This window comes from Bombus huntii, unplaced genomic scaffold, assembly GCF_024542735.1.
Source record: "Bombus huntii isolate Logan2020A unplaced genomic scaffold, iyBomHunt1.1 ctg00000076.1, whole genome shotgun sequence".
Lineage (NCBI taxonomy): Eukaryota > Metazoa > Arthropoda > Insecta > Hymenoptera > Apidae > Bombus > Bombus huntii.
The window spans coordinates 64,897-85,027 of NW_026099334.1; the positions used below are offsets into that span (position 1 = coordinate 64,897).

Genomic DNA, 20,131 nt, shown 5'->3' on the forward strand with positions numbered 1-20,131 from the left:
GTGACCGCGGCTACGTTCGGCGACTGACTGTCGCCTCGAGCCCAAGCTCATTATCACAATTCTCGAATAATTACAATCGGGTTGAATAACTACAATTGTTCAATTACAGCTATAGTAGACTCTAGGTTGCAATGTTGCGGGATTATCCAAAATTCCAAAGGCTCCGGTGTTCTTTCATCTCCGACATACATATAAGTATTTCTACTACTTAACTCAGTCCAGCACAGAAAATTACACATATCTCAACAGCCTTATATTTTGATCTATACCCCGTCTTAGCCGCCCATCGAGGATTGATGAGAAAATGCGGCCTAGAATTGGGCCGATCGTAATTGGTCGCCAGTTCTCGACCATATTTCCATCTTTATTAGCCTTTGGTATTAAGGCTGTCCTATTTTCCTTCCACGCGGTCGGAAAATAGGAACTATACCATAATATATTTGTCGGAGATGAAAGAACACCGGAGCCTTTGGAATTTTGGATAATCCCACAACATTGTAACCTAGAGTCTACTATAGCTGTAATTGAACAATTGTAGTTATTCAATCCGATTGTAATTGTTCGAGAGTTGTGATAATGAGCTTGGGCTCGAGGCGACAGTCAGTCGCCGAACGTAGCCGCGGTCACAGGATGAACGCTTTGTCTAACAAAGGCATGGAATAATTCTATAGCTCTCCTTAAGAAGGAAATAGTTGTAACACTCGACAGTAAACGTTCCAACGGTCCCTGCCCCGTAGCTCGCCACACGCAGACCCTGTTCTTCGAGTAAGATGATCGAGTAAGATCGATCGTATATATATATGTAACTATGCACTAAATTTGAAACGTATGCGATGTATTGAAAGTTTTAAAAGTTTCTTTCAAGTTTCAGATATTTAATCTAAATTAGAGATATATTAGTAAAACATGAAATGAAATATATATATTTACATTATAATTTTTAAACATATTCGTATTTTTAAACATCATTAAGTAAATTTCTAAATAATTAAGAATATACTGCTTCTTATTAAATAGGTACGAAATGTTTTTATTAGCGAGAAGCTATTAAAAGTGATGGTTGACAAATTGTATCGATATACCACAAGTTGACGAAGTATACCAGTAATAATTTAACAAAGCAAATTCTTCACTGCGATCTTCGAGAGAAATTCCTTGGAATTGGAATTGTTGTAACGAACGCAGCTGCATTTATAACATGCGACATAAGTAAACTCTTTTATATACTAAGCTATTTGATTAATGCTAAGTATGTAAGAAATCTAAAAAGCTTTTAAAATCGTATATTTATCATTGTACTATTGATTTTCCTACCATTTCGAAATGTACAACTTTGAGAGTAATTACTATATCTTCGTTCTTAAATAATGGAGCAGCTAGCGAAAAAAATGAAGGAAAGGCGGAGAAACGATGCAGAATATTCATAACGTGCACGTGATTCATCTGCATGTTTCAGTTTTGTTGTATATTTCACAATCGAACATTTTCTTTTCTCTTCTATCGTACTCTTGTATCTTGTGACGTGACTGTTTCTCGTGGGAGATAAGAGCAAGACGAAATGCGGTTTCTAGCATTTCGCAAACAAAAAAGGACGAAACTGTTCGCTTTTCTTCTGTTTTCTTGTTTTTAAATAGAGATGAAAGATAAAAAGACATATCTACAGAATTTATTCTATTTCCATTACACTATTTTCATCTAAATCAATTGGCTTGCTGAATAAATTCTTCTTGTTTACAGGCATAGCTAATAGAGATTTGGATAGTCTAATATGGCTTATTTTCATTCTTTTTCTTAGCTCTAATACTTTCTTTAAATCTTTCTCGCCAAACCTTATAAATTTAAAATTATTCGCACACTGTAATTCATTATTCCAATTCAATAACATTTCACACTGAGTTGCATTTAAAATATCAGAAATTTCTGAAAAATAAAGGAGGGTTTGTACATCAGGATATATTGAAAATAAATTTGGCTGTAATTCTTTACCTATTCCACGTGTATGATATTCTCCTAGTTCTTTCTACTCTAATTATATGTTCCCTCCTAGCATGCTGTCTACTCCTGTTGCTACCTATAGACCTTTTAATAGTAATTTCTTCCATTTCTTCATCATTTCTTGCTACATACCTTTGGATCAAATATAGAACTATAACTAATCACATCTTTAATGTACAATCTCTGTATCATCATGTGTATACATTTTTGTTTTACCTCCGTTTCTAACAAACTTGCAGTTATCTCTGGAGTATAGGGTCACACGCCTGGAATCATATTGTTTCTGATCCACGATATTTTCTCTCCTATTGAATTCTGTTTTATCAAGCAGGACATTTCTGCCTTCTGTCTATTTGATATTCTGAAACAAAACACATTGTCCATTTCCTTCTTTATTACACAAAAGTATTATATAATCATATAAAATAAATGAAATGTACATAACAAAATCACATAATTTAATAGTAATTGTATTTACTTTTTGGCTTTTTTCGTAATAGCGATAGACTTTCTGCTATTTGGGTGTATCATTTTCTTTGGCTTCAGGAATTCTTTTCTCATTGCAGTGGCCTATAAAAGACAACAAAATAAATTAGTTAAAATATTACCATGGCTATGAATTATTTCGATTATCCTAATCATCAAAACTCCAACTCAGGCTATCCGTTTACTCAATGTATAATCATGCACAGGCGAATCGTCGACAGTATCACACGCTTAGAAGCACTAATAGAGTAGACAAAACATCCTACATGCCACAGCTATCGAAACAATAACCAGATAGCAACGGATAGGCGCCTCTGATATACACCCGACGATAGCCGCTTCAGAGGGACTAAAACCTCAGTACAAGAAGTCTCCCAAATCAGCGTTCTATACCTCTTTGTTATAACACCCTGAACCGTCACTCTGTTGGATTCATACAATAAATTTTACCACTATATCTAAAGTTTAATTCTTTAACTTATTTGTGAAACGTTCGAACTGCGACTCGAGGAGATCACCGGTGATTTGTCAATTTCGTGATTTGTTGTGTCTCGTATATGATAACAGCAACGACGGCGACGCCTATCGATAGTAAAAGTAATATCGAAGTATACCTTCCTACCATGACATTTCCGGGCTAACAAACTTCAAAATTGGTTTCTTTTGTTTCAAGATATTTTTAGCTATTTTTTTTTTAATCTTATAATGATAACCTATTTTAAAATGTGCAATGTTTGATAAATGTACATTAGTAAAATTTCATACGAAGAAAGTTTTTGGGAATCCGTATTATATTCAGCGAGCAGAAAACGAAGACTTGACGGAAGTTGACAACAATGGAGATAAAAGTCTTTATCGTAATATTGTTTTTATTGATTTTAACGTCAGATGGAACGGGTTTCGACAGAAAACGATCCACCAAATTTCAAAGAGGTAACGAGCAAACTTCAAGTAAAAACGAGCAGAAGTCAACACCCGATTATTATTATTACTGCGACTCAACAGAGTTTGGAGTAGTATTATACAAAAGATTCCGTATTTGCGTTCTTGTTCGCCGTGCGACATGATAGAAATTGATTTCTCTTCCGCTTGTATCAGATGCGGGATGTTGGTTGTTCCTTTTTCACCGGTCTCGATTATCCTATTTCTCTTTATTCGCCTATTTTTTAAACACAAATATAGATTTTTTACGATTATTTATATTGTTCATGACATCATTTGACGAATTCTTCGAGAACTTCGCAAGGGAACCAAGACATAAATGATATTTAATATGTTTATAGCAGTTCTGAAGTAAAGAGAAGCGATATTAGTTTGAAATGATGGATCATTTCAATGACTTTATTATTTATTGCCTTAATAGCTATCTACATATTATTTTAGTTGCGTTTTTCTTTTGGATCGGAAATGACTATCCTGTGTTTCGTCAATAATTTGTCTTGCTTCTCTTGGTGCATTTCTAAAAGTAGTATTGACATAAATGAATTTTTTACTGCAAGAGTTAACATCACTTTTTTTCGACTTCTCTTTTAGGTTACAAGAGTACAAAGCTATATATAGGCCAAAACATGTATGTATCTTTCGATAAAAGATAAATTTTTATTCAAAACCTACGAGACTGCACGCAGATATTTCAAATTGCAGCGAATATTATCACGAATACTTCGCGTTAAACATGTTATATCTTTTAACATTTTCAGAGACGCGTAAACATCTGCAAGCTATTTATCACTTTATTCGATTGCATATTGTAGCGGCATATGAGTCATAGGACGATGCGAATCGAGAGTAACTCATGTTGTTGTTTTGCCTCGGGGCATTGATACCGTCTCGAGGTACGAAACTTGATAATAAACAAACTCCGGACAGAACAATATCGCCGCTACGCGCAACCGTCAACCGAAGTCGAATTTAAATTCGTTAGAGGGAGATCGTTAGAAGAGTACTGCCGATAGTTTTAAATACATTTGACTACACCAAATATCAACTCGTCTCATCACTATATACACCAACGCGTTTAATCAACCTCCACATAATCGAGAAATGATTTCAAATTTGACCCACGTTTCTATCGACTTCGCTTTCTTCTTTATTTTGGAAGAAATGCACATTCACTATTTATCAGCTAAGCGAACTCGAAACGAATGAAAATTCCCAACCACCACGTAGACCAAAGCCTATCAGCCTTTTCCGAACCTGTAGGTTACAACGAGATTCTTAATTAATTAATTCGTTTCTTACAGGCTACAGAGTCTGAGAATAAAGAATTTTTTTGACCGTTTTGTTACGACCTATGTTAAAACCACATCATAGGAATAAGATAATAATACAGATCGTAATCATTATATATCGGTACATACTATCAATTTGATTGTGCAATTAAATAACATAATATCAAAAGTAATCAAATGTTGGGATACTTTTGCGCGATAGTGTATATGTGTAAAATAATATGATTCTATAAATTCATTCACAATAAATCAAAAACAATGTTGTGTTGCTTATTCTAGTAAACAATCCAACCATTTAACTGTAAGATATTTGGAAAGTTCATGTAACAAGCATACAATATGCCACCCGGAAGGTACCAACTACGTTCCTCTATGAAATTAGTACAAATGTTTCAAGACTTATATATTATTAACATTTCACGCAACGTTTTTATAAGATACGTTAATCCGTAGAAATGACCCGTCGCAGTAAATTTATACATAGATCAGAGTTAGAAAATACAAAAGAACGATATTTTCTCTGAGTATACGAAGTTAAAATGGTGTTGGACGCAAATTAATTGGTTGGAAAGAGGCGCCTTGAAGCGTACTAAAAGAGGTAGCTTACCTCGTTGAAATACCATGGAACGAAACCCTGTTGGGCAATGGGCATTCTGCTGTAGCCTGGAATTCCTTTTGCTCCCGTATTCTTCTTCTGTTTTCCGTGGTTTTTGTTACAACACTCGCGACGTTTTCATTCAAACGAACACACAACGCATAAACGGAGAAAAACAAACGTTGAAGGTTGCGTCGCGTCACGCGAATCACTGACGCTACACTTATACGTTGGAAACAGGAACGAAACCGACGCAGGTGCAACACGGGGCCCGTGAAATGTAAACTATCGAACTACGTATAATAGCACACGAAAGTATTTCTATTGTTTGTATATATATATATGTGTGTGTTTGTATATTTGTGTGTGTATATATATTTGTGTGTGTATATATATTTGTGTGTGTGTGTGTGTGTGTGTGTGTGTGTGTGTGTGTGTGTGTGTGTGTGTGTGTGTGTGTGTGTGTGTGTGTGTGTGTGTGTGTGTGTGTGTGTGTGTGTGTGTGTGTGTGTGTGTGTGTGTGTGTGTGTGTTCATATATATATTATAAATTGGTTATATATATATGTCGTGTCACGATTCGAATTTTGGGCGCGCGACGACTCTTCGTGTGGACTAGCCATCGTTTCACAAAGCCGAGATTTTATTTAGACATATATACAGGTCTATCACTAAGCTTAACAAATAATAAGTACAACTAATAATAAGTCTAACAAACACTAAGCCTAATGAATAATACGATCTACGAATAATTAAATTAAATAATACTATTAGCAATGTTTGAGTTCAAACGAATCCACGGTCACCGGGATAACTCCTTACTAAGCGAAACTAACTTAGACGTAAATGCGATCGTCGAAAATGCTCGATGTATCACTGCGCCAAATACGATAACGATAGGTTCGACAAAAACAAAGCTAAAATAGTTAGGTTCAACCTTGGCGATTTCGTGTTACGTAAAAACGAGGAAAGAAACCAGACGAAGTTAGATCCGAAATTCAGGGGTCCATTCGTAATAGCAGAGATTTTGGAAGGAGATAGATATACCCTAAAAACCTTAGACGGCAAACGATCATATAAGGACAGACACGACAGACTGAGAAAAATGCCAGAAGGTTGCGTCCCTGCTGAGTTAGACGTCTGCGGTGATGACAACGGCGGTGATAATAACGATGCAAGTACACTGACCTCAGAGGATCATTAACACTGCGTTGTGGTCATAGTAATACACCGAGTGGTTTTATGTGCTTTTGTTGTAACCCGTTGAGTGGGTTGATGTGTTTTTGTTGTAACCCGTTGAGTGGGTTGATGTGTTTTTGTTGTAACCCGTTGAGTGGGTTGATGTGTTTTTGTTGTAACCCGTTGAGAGGGTTGATGTGTTTTTGTTGTAACCCGTTGAGTGGGTTGATGTGCTTTTTGTTGTAACCCGTTGAGTGGGGTTACGTGCTTTTGTTGTAACCCGTTGAGTGGGGTTACGTGCTTTTGTTGTAACCCGTTGAGTGGGCTTACGTGCTTTCTGGGTGTAATGCACCCAACGTGGCAATATGATCCAACAAACTGAGATTCACCGGTGTACGAAATCGAAAATGATCTGTTGTGTCATTACGGTCTGGCTGGCGACTCACAGAACGCACCTAACACTTTGAATACAAATTATAACATTACAAATTCCTATTCTCTTTTATTTTTCCGTTGTCAAACCTCCGAACGAAACTTTGTTGTTGCACTGGACCCTTGACTTACTTGGACATTTAGCTAAATCGCAAATAATGTCAGTTGTATCGAATCTAATGTAAGAAATACGATATTTTAGTTACACACGAGGACGTGTGATAGTCAGGATGGCCGTGTCGGAGATGAAAGAACACCGGAGCCTTTGGAATTTTGGATAACCCCGCAACATTGTAACCTAGAGTCTACTATAGCTGTAATTGAACAATTGTAGTTATTCAACCCGATTGTAATTATTCGAGAATTGTGATAATGAGCTTGGGCTCGAGGCGACAGTCAGTCGCCGAACGTAGCCGCGGTCACGGGATGAACGCTTTGCCTGACAGAGGTATGAAGTAATTCTATAGCTCTCCTTAAAAGAAATATTTGTGGCGACACGCGACAGTAAACATTCCAACGGTTTCTGTCCCGTGGCTCGCCACGTGCAGACCCTATTCTTCGAGTAAGATGATTGCCAGATGTCGATGCGTCTCCGCAGTACATGTTCGGCTAGCCCGAGGGCCCGTCATAAATCTTAAGGTTTAGTTAACTAAAGTCCTTCTAACAGACAAACAGTTTTTGGCCCAACTACGGGAAGATAGGGGAGACATATTTTTCAACGAGCGGCGTCTCCCACTAGCAACTTTCCCTCGAGGGCGGCTAGCATCCTTTTCTAACCACCGATATGGAGATTGACCAATTAGCAGCAACACTTTCTGAACGAAGGCTTTTCTCGACGAATCCGATGATCTCGTATCCTTAGACACACCCCGTTATAGTTTTCCTGTGTGGCATCATCGGGACGGGAAAGGCATTCTCGCTCGCGATCTCATCGATCCAAGAGTAACGCCTTCGCGATCAGTGATCATTCTCAGACTTAGACTTTGTGAGTACGTTCTGTTGTCATCCCGTTGACCGCGGATTCGTTATTGAACCTAGGATCATTGTCATTAGTATCTCGAGCACCTAACTACCGCGGTTACTTGTCCGGTTCTATAATAATCGTATTTGCACTAGTCAATGTCTTCTCCATTGCATAACGACAACGTGTAACCCAAACGAAGATTCGTTTCACGCCCCTAACCCTAATTCTAATGTAAACCCGATATATATATATATATATATATATATATATATATATATATATATATATATATATATATATATGTATAAGATGTATATATATATATATATATGTATGTATAAGATTTATAAAATGAATGCTCGGTAAAATGTCTGTGATAAATAATAGCAATTAAAATGGAAAAATTTTTAATTGCATTGCTTCGACTATACATATACATATACTTAATGTGACTTACTTTGTATGAGAAAAATTCTGTTTGTCAATTCGATATCGAGAGCTGATAATGCTAACATACGATGAAACGATAACAGAAGAATCCGAATATTCAGAACTTTTCACGATATATGTTAAATAATATTATGAAATAAATTAAATAATTACCCCGCATTGCTTCCAGCGTACGTGTTCACGATTCTCGGCGAAACCGAATATGGCAGCAGGAAATCAACCAATCACAACTTCGGAAGAAAGTAAAGCGCGGGAAGAAATCGCGGCATCCAGCTTCCTGCGAATCTATTCTCGATCTCGATGTAAGCAGTAATCTTTCGATAATCGTTTTGCAAAATGGCGTGTCTTAAACGAAGTGTATAGTAAAATTCGTATTTGAGAGACGCATAAATAAACGATATCAGGCTATTTCCCGCGAGAAATTCACGTTCGGTTGCAACATAACATGTCACGTATGTATTTTCGTCGAAAACTGATTTCGAGGGACGTGTATATGTGCGTATCAAGTTACTTGGCGAAAGTTCAACGACAGACTGTGACTTTAAAACAGTATGTATGCCTATGTTTGTTGTCCGAGAATTGGAAGAATCTGTCATGTTTTGTTTATGTCGGCTGTAATGGAGTGGTGTTTTTGTCTTGTGGTAACTGAATGTCTCAAACAACAAACTCGAGATTTCAATCGATCTTCGAAAAGAAGTCATACCCATTGGCCTTGGGTGAGTTGTGATTTCATTAACTTTTTAATTCATAATTGATAACATAAGGTTATTGTAAGACCGATGAAAATATGGATAGCAACCAATTGCAATTGAATATCTGGCCTGTCTTGCACTATTGAAATTTTGCAAGTCACTAAAGTTACCAGCATTAATATGTTCCCTTGCACAAGTTTGACGATAAAACAAATGAAATTTTACTATTTGCAAGTTATTTGATTATTCTATTTAACGAAAAATTATAAAATCATAAAATAGAATTCTATATAACCTGTAAATCGTAACTTGTCAATCTACTAGTACATATATTATAAATTGGTAAACTTTTGTGTGTGGGGGAGGGGGTGCTAGATGTAACACTGATACGACATTTTGAAAAAATATTTAATTATAATCATGAAAGGCGTTATTGAAATATTGAGTTTTTATTAATGTTCCTTGCAACTTCGAGTTTGCGTACTATATTTAAAATGTACATAAGATATAAAGTATATTGACAAGTAACAGTCACAAAATTGTTTCAAATGAGGATAATCATCCTAATATCAACTTATCAATTGTGATCTGATAAACAAGAATTCAAAATACAGTTAAACTGTGTTCTACATACAATAATCTTTTTCGGAGGAGATTTAAATATATGAACATATTGTGATATTTTGTCCATAATAACATGAATAATATAAAGTTTCGTATTACATATACTCTATTTTTTAATATATTCTGCATATCTCATTTTATGACAACAGACAAGCAAACTATATTCCCATTATAAGCTTCGCTCTAATTTCGCATCGTTTCACCTGAATATATCGTGAAATTTCATCCCGTCAAAATTTTGCGTCAATCTTTTTTATCTTAAAGGATTAAAGACAGTTGCAAAACGCCACGGTGTTTCGGGGTTTGTTTAAATTTCCGCCAAATGAAAAAGAAGTTTCGCGAAAAATGGTAGTTACTAACGGCACGTCTGGTTACAATTTTCGTTTACAATTCTTTTGGCGAGTAAATATGACGTACTGGGTCGATACTAAGTAGTCGGTTGTCCCTGAAATTTGAACTGTTGAGAACGAGGTAATAACAGGGCGACTGGTTTGTTGCTGTGTAACATATACACGTTTCTGAATAGTTTTCTACTTTAAATGAAATTAACTGCTACCCGACGGAGTTTCGACGTAGCGATAAACACGCCACTGAAAAAACCGACGAATGGGAATGGAAAATACGTAAAGATTTTTTTGACAAAATAAAGAATCATTTTGTCAGATTTCAAGAAGAGTTTGGGTAAATTCAATTTATGCTCTTTGCTACTTGACTTATGTTTATAACACTAAAAGTTATCTTTACAAGCAGCGAAGTGATTTAGTTTCATCCGTAGTTCGGTTGCTTCCAATTTTTTCATTTTCACATTGTGTAAATTTCGACAAATTGCGGGGAGACGTAATCGCGAGGAGAGACGTCAACGGGGGTCGTAAATCCCCGTTACGATTATAACAATCGACACCACGAATTGATCGATCCCCTGATTTCCATTGAGATAATAGGGGTGATTGAGTTTGTATAACACTGTGATTCACAGAATTATAAATTATATATTTCCAACACTTAGATTACACTGACGTAGAGAAATAAATAGTTAACAACTTGTCGCACGAAGATGCGATAGATATGTACGCTAGAGCAGGGCTCTTATAATGGAAATTAATGTATTAATGGACTTAGCACTATAATATATTTAGGAGAGAAGATGTGTGTTCGACAACACCGAGAACCGACAAAAGATTTGCGTGAAGTATGCGACTCTCGCGCTATGTGTAGACTGCCGCGTTAGGCGTTAGTTTTTAGACTGTCTGTCGCTCTTTTTCTAATACGGAAGAAAAGTTCGGTGTGGGTGTGCCCCTGTGCCTAAAGAACGCGGATTCGTTGTTCCCACTTTCGTTAGGAAAAGTGAGGGCAACGAACCGCGGTGTCGATTGGTCATGACCTGCACTACTGCTCGAAGGGATGAGTAGGGAGTCTCCTACCATCGTGGTGGATAGATGACTGTGTGCGTGAGAAAAACCTAGCTTGTTTTATTACAGGGCTATTCGGATTTTCCTAATGGGTGCATACCCGCTTTCTCCGTGTTTTAAGTGCGACTAATAAACCCAAGGACCTCTCTAAAAACCGACTGTGTTTCGAGAATATTTTTAAGCTTTAGAAATTCTTCAAGACAAACGGATTGAAGACACATGGCGAAACAATACAGGGAAGTGAAAGTTATGGTGGGTCCTTAGGTTTATTGAGGGTCGAAGTGACGTTACGCAGGTCGGTTGTTGTCCGGTCGCGCGGGCTGGCGTGCAGATGTTTTAGGCGGCGTAACACATTGCGTATTACAATATTGATGTTAAAATATTATTATAGAAAAACATGTTAGCAACTTAATTTTCTATTTGTTCGTTTCTCTGTTTTCCTTATTCTGTTTTTGGATTTGTGGTGGATGATTTAAATAATGACGTGACGAGTTGATACTTGATATTGTCAAATATATTTAAAATTATTCTAAATACAGAATTAATCGCACGGGAGACAAAGATTTTGTAACGAATCCTAGCGGCTGCCATTTGTCGTTCACGCGCTGTTGCCGATACCGGATGCGCTAATGTCACGTAAAATAACAAAATAAAAAAAGAAATTTGAGGTGTAAATAAAAAAAAGAAACTTTATTTTTTTTCTAACAACAATTCACTTTACAATCCACTTCCAAACTCTAGGCGTGACTTTCCAAGACTGAAGCTCTTATGATTTGACTTTCGATCGAATCCGATTACTTTCTTTTGTCATCCCTCAACATCCCCACCATGCATTTGCATTTGCTAGGCGTCCGCGACCGTTGCCACGTGCTCTTTCTTCTAGAACCTTCGGCGGAAGGACCGTTGGGATGTTGATGGTTCATTAGACACTTCAGCGATATTGCCGCCGATTGTCGCCGAGTGCCGCCACATCTTTATCTCCATCGTCAGTCCATCGGATTTGAAGTATGCCGGTCGTGACACTAACATTGTGGCGTCAGAGACGATACGTTTTGACTCGCGAAAGGCGTTTTCGGTTTGCTTCGACCACTCGATTCGCCGCGAACAGCTCGTACGTATCTTTGTTCGCGGATCCGCGTAGTTTGTTGCACGGGTATACGTTTATATTGACACCGGTGTTCACAAGAAAAGAGATCCTTAGTGCCCTGTCCGTCACGAAAATGCGATGGGATACTAAAGCCATCGCCACATGCCGCGTTTACGGACGGCTGGTCTCGTTTCACTGGGTCCAGTTGCAAGGGGCCCGGCACTTCCTTGCGCGGTCTCGAAAGGTCTCGTGGTAATAGCAGAGACCAGACTTCTGCGGTCTGTCCTTCGAACTTGATATCAATCTTGCCTTCCGTATGTAGAATAACGATGTGAGGTGGATAGTGGGTGAAGGTGCCCACAAGAAATACTCTTGATGTTCAACAAAAAAGTTAATTAAATTATTAACAATCAACAGTCAACAATTTATGATCAACAATTAACGACTAACGATTAACTGTCAACAACAATTAACGATTAACGATGAACGATCAAAAACAATTAACGATTAACGATGAACAACGATTAACGATTAACGATTAACTATCAAGAGTCAATAATCACGTATCTCTAATTGTGTTTGCTTCGCTATGACGCTTAACCTTTCGCACTCCGCAGCTCGGGGCAGAATGAATCTTTGATTCGAAACCAAATGGATTCTTTTCTTTGTTGCCCCTCGATATCTCCACTACGCACGCGTTTATTAGATGTCCGCAACGGTTGCCGCGTATGCATTCTTCCGAATATTCGGCGAAAGAACTGTAGGGATATCAATGGTACATTAGGCGTGTCGGCCTTACGCTTTGAAGGTATAGCGCTTTGTGTCGCGAAGCCGTTGGAAAGTTCCATGGTCGAGTGCCACCACAGATGCATGACGATTAGATACAAACGCTTCAAGTATTACAATTAATAGCTGATACAATTGCAACAAAACAGATGTCCTTTATGCAAGACTACTGAAATTACACAGCTACAATAAAATAAGGAATACGTCTGTACTATGGGAAACATAAATAAATATACACATAGTAGCTTATACAACATGTATGTGGAGGACGATTAAACGCGTTGTTGATTAATGACCAGACGAGTTGATACTTAGTGTAGTCAAATGTATTTAAAATTATTTGCAGTACAGAATTAGTCGTCGTTCGCTTAGTGTTGCTCGATATGTGTATACAAGGTAATGCTTACGTTCGTTCGATATTAATTCGCTATAAGAATGTTCGATACTAACTGTCTTAACGATCGTGTTCTTTTATTTATACTCGGGGGAGTATCGAAAACTTTAAATTCAACCTCGGTTGACGATTGCACGTAGCGGCAACATTGTTTTGCCCGGAGTTTGTTTATCGTTACGCTTTGCTTGTCACGTAAAAGTAATGGGAAAATAATAATAAAAAAATGTTGGGTTCTTGAACCAGAGTTCGAGATACCTCTATTCTATAATAGGATTACAAGTGTGCGATTAAACTGTTACCGAAAGACTGAAGCCTCGATCAAGAACCAGCCCTTCTAGATGTTCGTTTATCTTATGCCTACGTGCCGAATTCATAATCCTTTATTTTGGGAGTCGGTGTCGTGTGCAAGGCGGTTCAGGTTTCCTGAGTCGGTTGGAGATATTTGTTGACGTTACATTCCCCCAGTGTTAGAGTGCGGCTGGTCCTCCAGACTCTTATTTTCGGTGTAGTGCCTCCTTTTGTATGCCCTTTTGGAATCTTGCATGCCTTGCTTCGAGGATGACTGAATTGGTGTCTTCAGGTAATTCTCGTAATGGTTGTATTTCAGGTGTGGAATATGTGTTTAAAGGTGCGCTCTATTGGTCTAGAGATATTGCTTATACCTGTGTCTTTTTTTTTCTTTGGTTTTACAACATAATACGCGAATACATAATTTGGAAGGTAGGCATTTGCTTATAATATCGAATAATCCTATTTTGTTAAATATACATATGTTCCTAGTAATGCTAGATCAATATAACTAATAATTTATAAGACACTTAGTTCCTATTTCTTAAGACTTCTAATTCTATGTTCATAATTAAGAGAGTTTACTTCGTTGGAAATTTGATTGAGGTGCATTCTATACGATTATACATTATTAATGATTTTTGGAGCGTTTTCAATTTTTGTTAGGATTTCTTCTAGACTGTCAGTTAAGGGTAAAGCTATAGTTTTGAAATTTGTTTTGTAAGTTATATTGGTTTTTAAGTTATTGTTTTCATCAAAAAATTTATCTATATTTTTATTCATTAATTCTAAATTATCGTTATCCAGAGTTACAAATAGACTTCTAGAAATGGATCCAACAAAATTCAATGAGCCTCTTCGGTAACAAGTGTGTGTCATAAATTTAATATGCATGATTACATTGTCTAAATTTCTTTTGCGAGCGCGTGTAATCATTTCATTGGAATACGGGCATTCACTTTTAAAATGTTCTGTTAACATTAGTCTAAATCTTTTAATTTCGCTGAGTTTTGCATATATATCCTTAATGTCTAAACCTATAATTACGTTTACGGATTCGCTATATAAGTATGCATGAGCTAATTTTTCTTGATATATAGAACTACCATTAAGGGGTATAACGTTTAGCTTAGCTAACTATGAAGAAGGTGAAGATCGTCCTGGAAAGTAAGGTTTAATACGGTTACCATGTATTTTCCTAATCGAGTGATTTACTATTATTTCATAATAAGGGGTTTTTCACTTTTTCAATGGTGTATGGCCCTGGCCATTCAGTATCTATCTTGTGTTCTTTATGATCGTTATGAATTAATACTAAATGTCCTTCTTTAAAAATAGATTGAGGTTTGGCAATTTTAGAGAAGTTTCTAATAAATTTTCTATAGTATCCAGCTAGCCCAAGGAATGATTTTACATCTGTAGGATTTTTTGGTAGTTTGAAATTCTTTACTGCTTCTATCTTTTTAGGGTTAGGTTTTACTCCATCTGCTGTCACTACATGTCCTAGATATTCTAATTCGGGCTTTAAGAATTCACATTTATCTGGTTGTATTCTTAGACCTACTTTCCCGAGTCTTTGGAATATAATGACTAAGTTTTTAGTATGTTCTTCTATCGATTGCCCGAATATAATGATATCATCGAGATAAACGAAACAATGATTGTTAATCAAACCTCTTAACGTGGTATCCATCATTCTTTGAAAGGTAGCAGGTGCGTTCTTGAGCCCGAATGGCATTCTATTATAGTGGAAGTGTTCTTGTGGTGTGCTAAATGTAGTGTATTTCTTTGAATTCTCGTCCATGGGTATTTGATGGAACCCTGAGGATAAGTCTAAAGAGGAGAAATATTTCTTATTTCCTAGCTGTGATAGTATATCGTCAATGTCAGGTAGTGGATACGCGTCTTGGTCTGTTAGTTCGTTTAACTTCCTAAAGTCAATCACTACTCGCCACTTTTGTTTCCCTGATGCGTCGATTTTCTTTGGAACGACCCAGACAGGAGAGTTATAGGGAGAGTCGGAGGGTTCTATAATCTCTTTGTTTAACATTTCAGTCATCTGTTTATTTATTTCGGTTGATGTTCGGGAGGACGGTAGGATTTTACGTTGATGATCTTGTTAGGTAGATGATACATTTACACTGTACACGTGAATGTGTGTGTAAGCGTCAGAGGGCGTCCAGGTCTCAGTAGAGACAAAAGACGATTGGAGGCTGTTAGGAGAATCTAGAGGAGGTGGTTGACAACAAGCGTGCGTGCAAGAAGGTTATCGAAGTCTTCAGAGTGTAATATATATATGTATAGCTGTTGTGTGCGAAATAAAGTAAACTATTTGTATTTTCGAATCCTCTCTATACCTTAACATGGTAGCAGAGCGTGGTTACTAGTTTTGCAAGCTATTTAGTGCGTGGTTTTTAGTCTTGCGAGTTTAGTAAGGGAAGAAACGTTCAAAGAATATAAAATAAAAGAAAAAATACTTCAAGCACGTAGGAACGCTTGAGTAAAGAATAGGAAATCAATTAAAATGGAGAGATCGGAAATTATGCTATCGATATTCGATGATGAGGGTTACGGTATGTGGAAGAAAAGAATAACAATGTTTCTGAGATATAAAGAATGTGATATTGTTATAACTAGAGTGAAGACTGAAACAGACAATCCAGACTGGGATAAAAAGGATCTGAAGGCGATAAATATAATTTACAGTGCCTTCTCAAATAGACAATTAGAATATATTAGGGAAGAAAAAACAGCGTATGAAATAATGAAAAAGTTCGACGAAGTGTACTTGAAAGAATCGACGGCACTAGATCGTGTGCAGAAGGAGATTGGAGAAGATAAGTCTTGATAAATACAGTGATTCAGCATCGTTTTTTAGCGATCTTGAAAAATTAATAAATGAATTAAAAGGTGCAGGCGCAAAAGTGAGTGAGAGGGAAAAGCTGAATTACATGATAAATACGTGTTACGTCGCGTAACTCTACCTAGCCCAGGCCACACACCGCGGGCAAGATGGCAACCAGATGTCTTCGGATACTCACTGCGTACCCTCAATAGTCTCAAGTATCTTCCATAAATCTTAGGAATTTCCTAGTCGAGGTCCTTCAAACTGAACAAACGTCTGTTTCCAAAGCATTTCTAAAGACCTTTGTCTACTACGGCTTGACAAGGGAAAGTTGGTTTTTCTCACGTATGATGCAACTTTCCTCCCACGAACCACTTTCTCTCGAGGGCGGTTAAGACCCTTCGTTTAACCAATTAACAACGAAGACTATTTCCCTCACTCCCTTAGTCAAAATCGTCACCAACAAATCCGATGGTCCCGTGCGCTAGACACACCCATCCTTAGCTTTCCTCCGCCACAGCATCGTCTCCGAACATCACTGACTTTACATCCTTCGAACAGTCAACATCCTTCGACCGGGTTTACACCCGAAGATCAGTCAGTCTCAATCAAGCATCTCGTCAAGCGGTCAGCAATTCGAATACAATGAGTCGACAAATCCATCAGTATACGCGATAATCCGTCTAGAGACTCAGGTCGCACTCATTCGTAGTCATCTCATAACAAATATTCATTTTGTGTTACACCGAAGTTGTTGGTTTGTGAAAATATATAATAACCTGTTAGCAACAGCGTTATCCTTCATTTAACTACCCTTATTATCCTAAACGAAATAAGGGATCGAGCGATTCGCGGCGTCGATTAGCAAATCGTAACGGGAATTTACGACTCCCGTTGGCGCGCTTCTTCGAGATCGCGTCTCCCAGCGAACGTGCGAAAACAATACGTTACCCGAAGAGTATAGCTACATAGCGGATATAATAGATGCAGTGAAAGAAGAGAAACAAACGGTAGCGTGCGTGAAGAATAAAATAGAAATAGCGGAAAAGAAAGATAAGTCTAATCGAGGAGAAATGAAAACTAATGCCTTTGCTGCAAAAAAGGAAGGATGCTTCAAATGTGGAAGAGTGGGATATTTTGCATGAGAGTGTCAAAATGGCGTCCAAGCGGGAAGCAGTAACAGTTATCGGCGTGGGTCAACACGTGGTCGCAGCAGAGGAAGAGGAAACAAAGGCAATACGAACAGGGGGCGTGGAAACTTCCATCGTCAATCAGCAGCCGGCACGAGCGAATATGGCAACTCAGGAGCAGGCATATGGATGGCAACAGCGCACGCAGCAAACAGCAGTGAGACGAATGAAATAAGTAAGAACGAAATAGTGTGGCTATTAGATAGCGGTTGTACCGATCACATAATTAATAATATAAATTATTTCGATAAATCTATCGACCTAAAAGAACCGGTAAATATATATTTAGGCGATAATAGACCGATAAAAGCGACAAAAGTTGGGAATGTTATAAGTTATTTTGAAGCATTCGGAAAACAAAATAAAATAAATATGAGGAAAGTATTTTACGCGAAAGAAATGTCCGCAAATTTGATTAGTTTAGGTAAACCAGCAGACAATAAGAATACGGTTATTTCCAAAGGAAATATTGCGAAAGTAATAGATGAGGATAATATACTTACAGCTGTAGCGTTCAAAGAGAATGGGACATATAGAATAAAAAGTATATTGAAAGGGAAGAAGCACTTAGTAAACAGCGCCGAACGTAGTGGTATGAGTAAAAAGGAAAGATGGCATAGGATGCTAGGACACGTAAATTTTAAATATTTAGAGATTTTGGGTAAAGAGCAGCTAATGACTGGCATACCGAATGAATTTGAAAAGGAACTTTTGAAATGTAGGGTGTGTATAGAAAGCAAAATGCATAACTTACCTTTCAAAAATAATCGAACTAAGGCTAGGGAAATAATGGAAATTATTCATACGGACGTATGTGGTCCCTTTAAGACTACCGGATTCAATGGAGAAAAATATTTCATTTCATTTATCGATGATTATAGTAAAATAGCTAGGATCTATTGTATAAAATCAAAAGATGAGGTCTTTGATTCTTTCGTACAGTTCGTAAATGAAGCCGAAAATTTAACGGGCAAGAGGTTAAAAATATTAAGATGCGATAATGGTAAAGAATATTTAAATAATCGAATTTATAAATTTGCTAGGGATAAAGGTATAAGAATAAATAATTGCCCAACATACGTACATGAATTAAACGGGACAGCGGAAAGGTATAATAGAACAGTGATGGACATGGCGCGTTGCTTGTTAGCGGAAGCGAAAGTACATAAAAGGTACTGGCCGGAAATAGTTTGTACAGCGGCATACTTGAAAAATCGAATATTAGCGAATACTATAGAAAGAAAGACACCTTTTGAAATATTCTTCGGGAGAAAACCAAGTGTTAAAAATCTACATCTATATGGAAGTAAAGTTTTTGTAAGAAGGCCAGAACAAAAAAGAGTTTCCAAATGGGATAAGAAGGCAGATATGGGAATTCTGTTAGGATATAGTGAAGTAGGTTAGAGAGTCCTATTAGGTGTAAAAATAACAGTAGCGACATGTAGAGGTCGTAGAAACAGACAAAAAATGTATCGGTTTTGAGGAGAATTCATTCGATGCAGTTAGCGATGATAGTAAAGATAATTATTTATTGGACAGCATGAATAAGGAAGAGTTAGAAAGTAGAGAAGATGAAAATGATAATAGTTCTGAAAGCGTAAAGATTCCTAGGAGATCTACACGTAATAAGAAAACTCCAGTAAGGTATCCAGAAAAGGAAAACAGTAGTGAGATTCACGCAAATTATTGTAGAGTAGATATCTTTTGCACATTTGAGGAGGCGATTTGTTGTGAAAATAGTGAAGTTTGGAAACAGGCTATGGATAAGGAAATAGAATGTCTCTATAAGAATAAAACTTGGAAATTGGTAGAAAGGGTAAAAGGCAAAGAAGTATTAGATGTAAAATGGGTTTACACGAAAAAATCAGAGGACAGGTATAAGGCTAGATTAGTGGTAAGGGGATTTCAACAAAGAAACGTAGCCGATGACATATATTCTCCAGTGGCGAGTAATCAGACCTTTAAGATATTGCTATCATATTGTTGTCAAAATGGAGTAATAATTGAGCAAATGGATGTAGAAACTGCCTTTTTAAATGGTGAAGTAACCTCGGAGGTATATGTAAATCAACCAAAGGGATATGCGGACGGAACGAATAGAGTTTGTAAATTATCGAAAGCGCTTTATGGGTTAAAAGAAAGTCCGAGGGATTGGTATGAGTGTTTTGATAGGTATGTGACGACATTGGATTTTAAGAAGAATAACATAGAGTTGTGCCTATATACTCATGGAGAGGGGGAAAATGTTGTTTATTTGCTAATATATGTAGACGATTTGTTAATCTGTAGTAAAAACAAAAAAAGGATACAAAATGTAAAGAAGCTATTACCTGATAAATTTAAAATGAAAGATTTAAGTGAAGTAAAAGAATATTTTGGAATAAATATAGAGTATGATTATATAAAAAATGAAATGAAACTAAGCCAAACGAAATACATTGAATCATTAGCGAACAAATATAAATTACAAAACAGCAAATTGTAC

General features: G+C 37.0%; 1 long non-coding RNA gene across 3 annotated transcripts; it reads right to left on the bottom strand.

The window, feature by feature from the left end:
• Window positions 1-1,650: 1,650 nt before the first annotated feature.
• LOC126876481 (uncharacterized) lies at window positions 1,651-5,486 on the bottom strand. Of its 3 annotated transcripts, none has more exons than XR_007694225.1 (5): window positions 5,320-5,486; window positions 2,474-2,565; window positions 2,212-2,356; window positions 1,987-2,152; window positions 1,651-1,920 (listed from the first exon to the last, which is right to left on the bottom strand). It is a non-coding gene; the product is annotated as an uncharacterized LOC126876481 (long non-coding RNA). The 3 variants fall into 3 exon arrangements; XR_007694226.1 differs by having other exon boundaries at window positions 1,987-2,127; window positions 2,199-2,356; window positions 5,320-5,485; XR_007694224.1 differs by having other exon boundaries at window positions 1,987-2,127; window positions 5,320-5,483.
• Window positions 5,487-20,131: the final 14,645 nt, after the last annotated feature.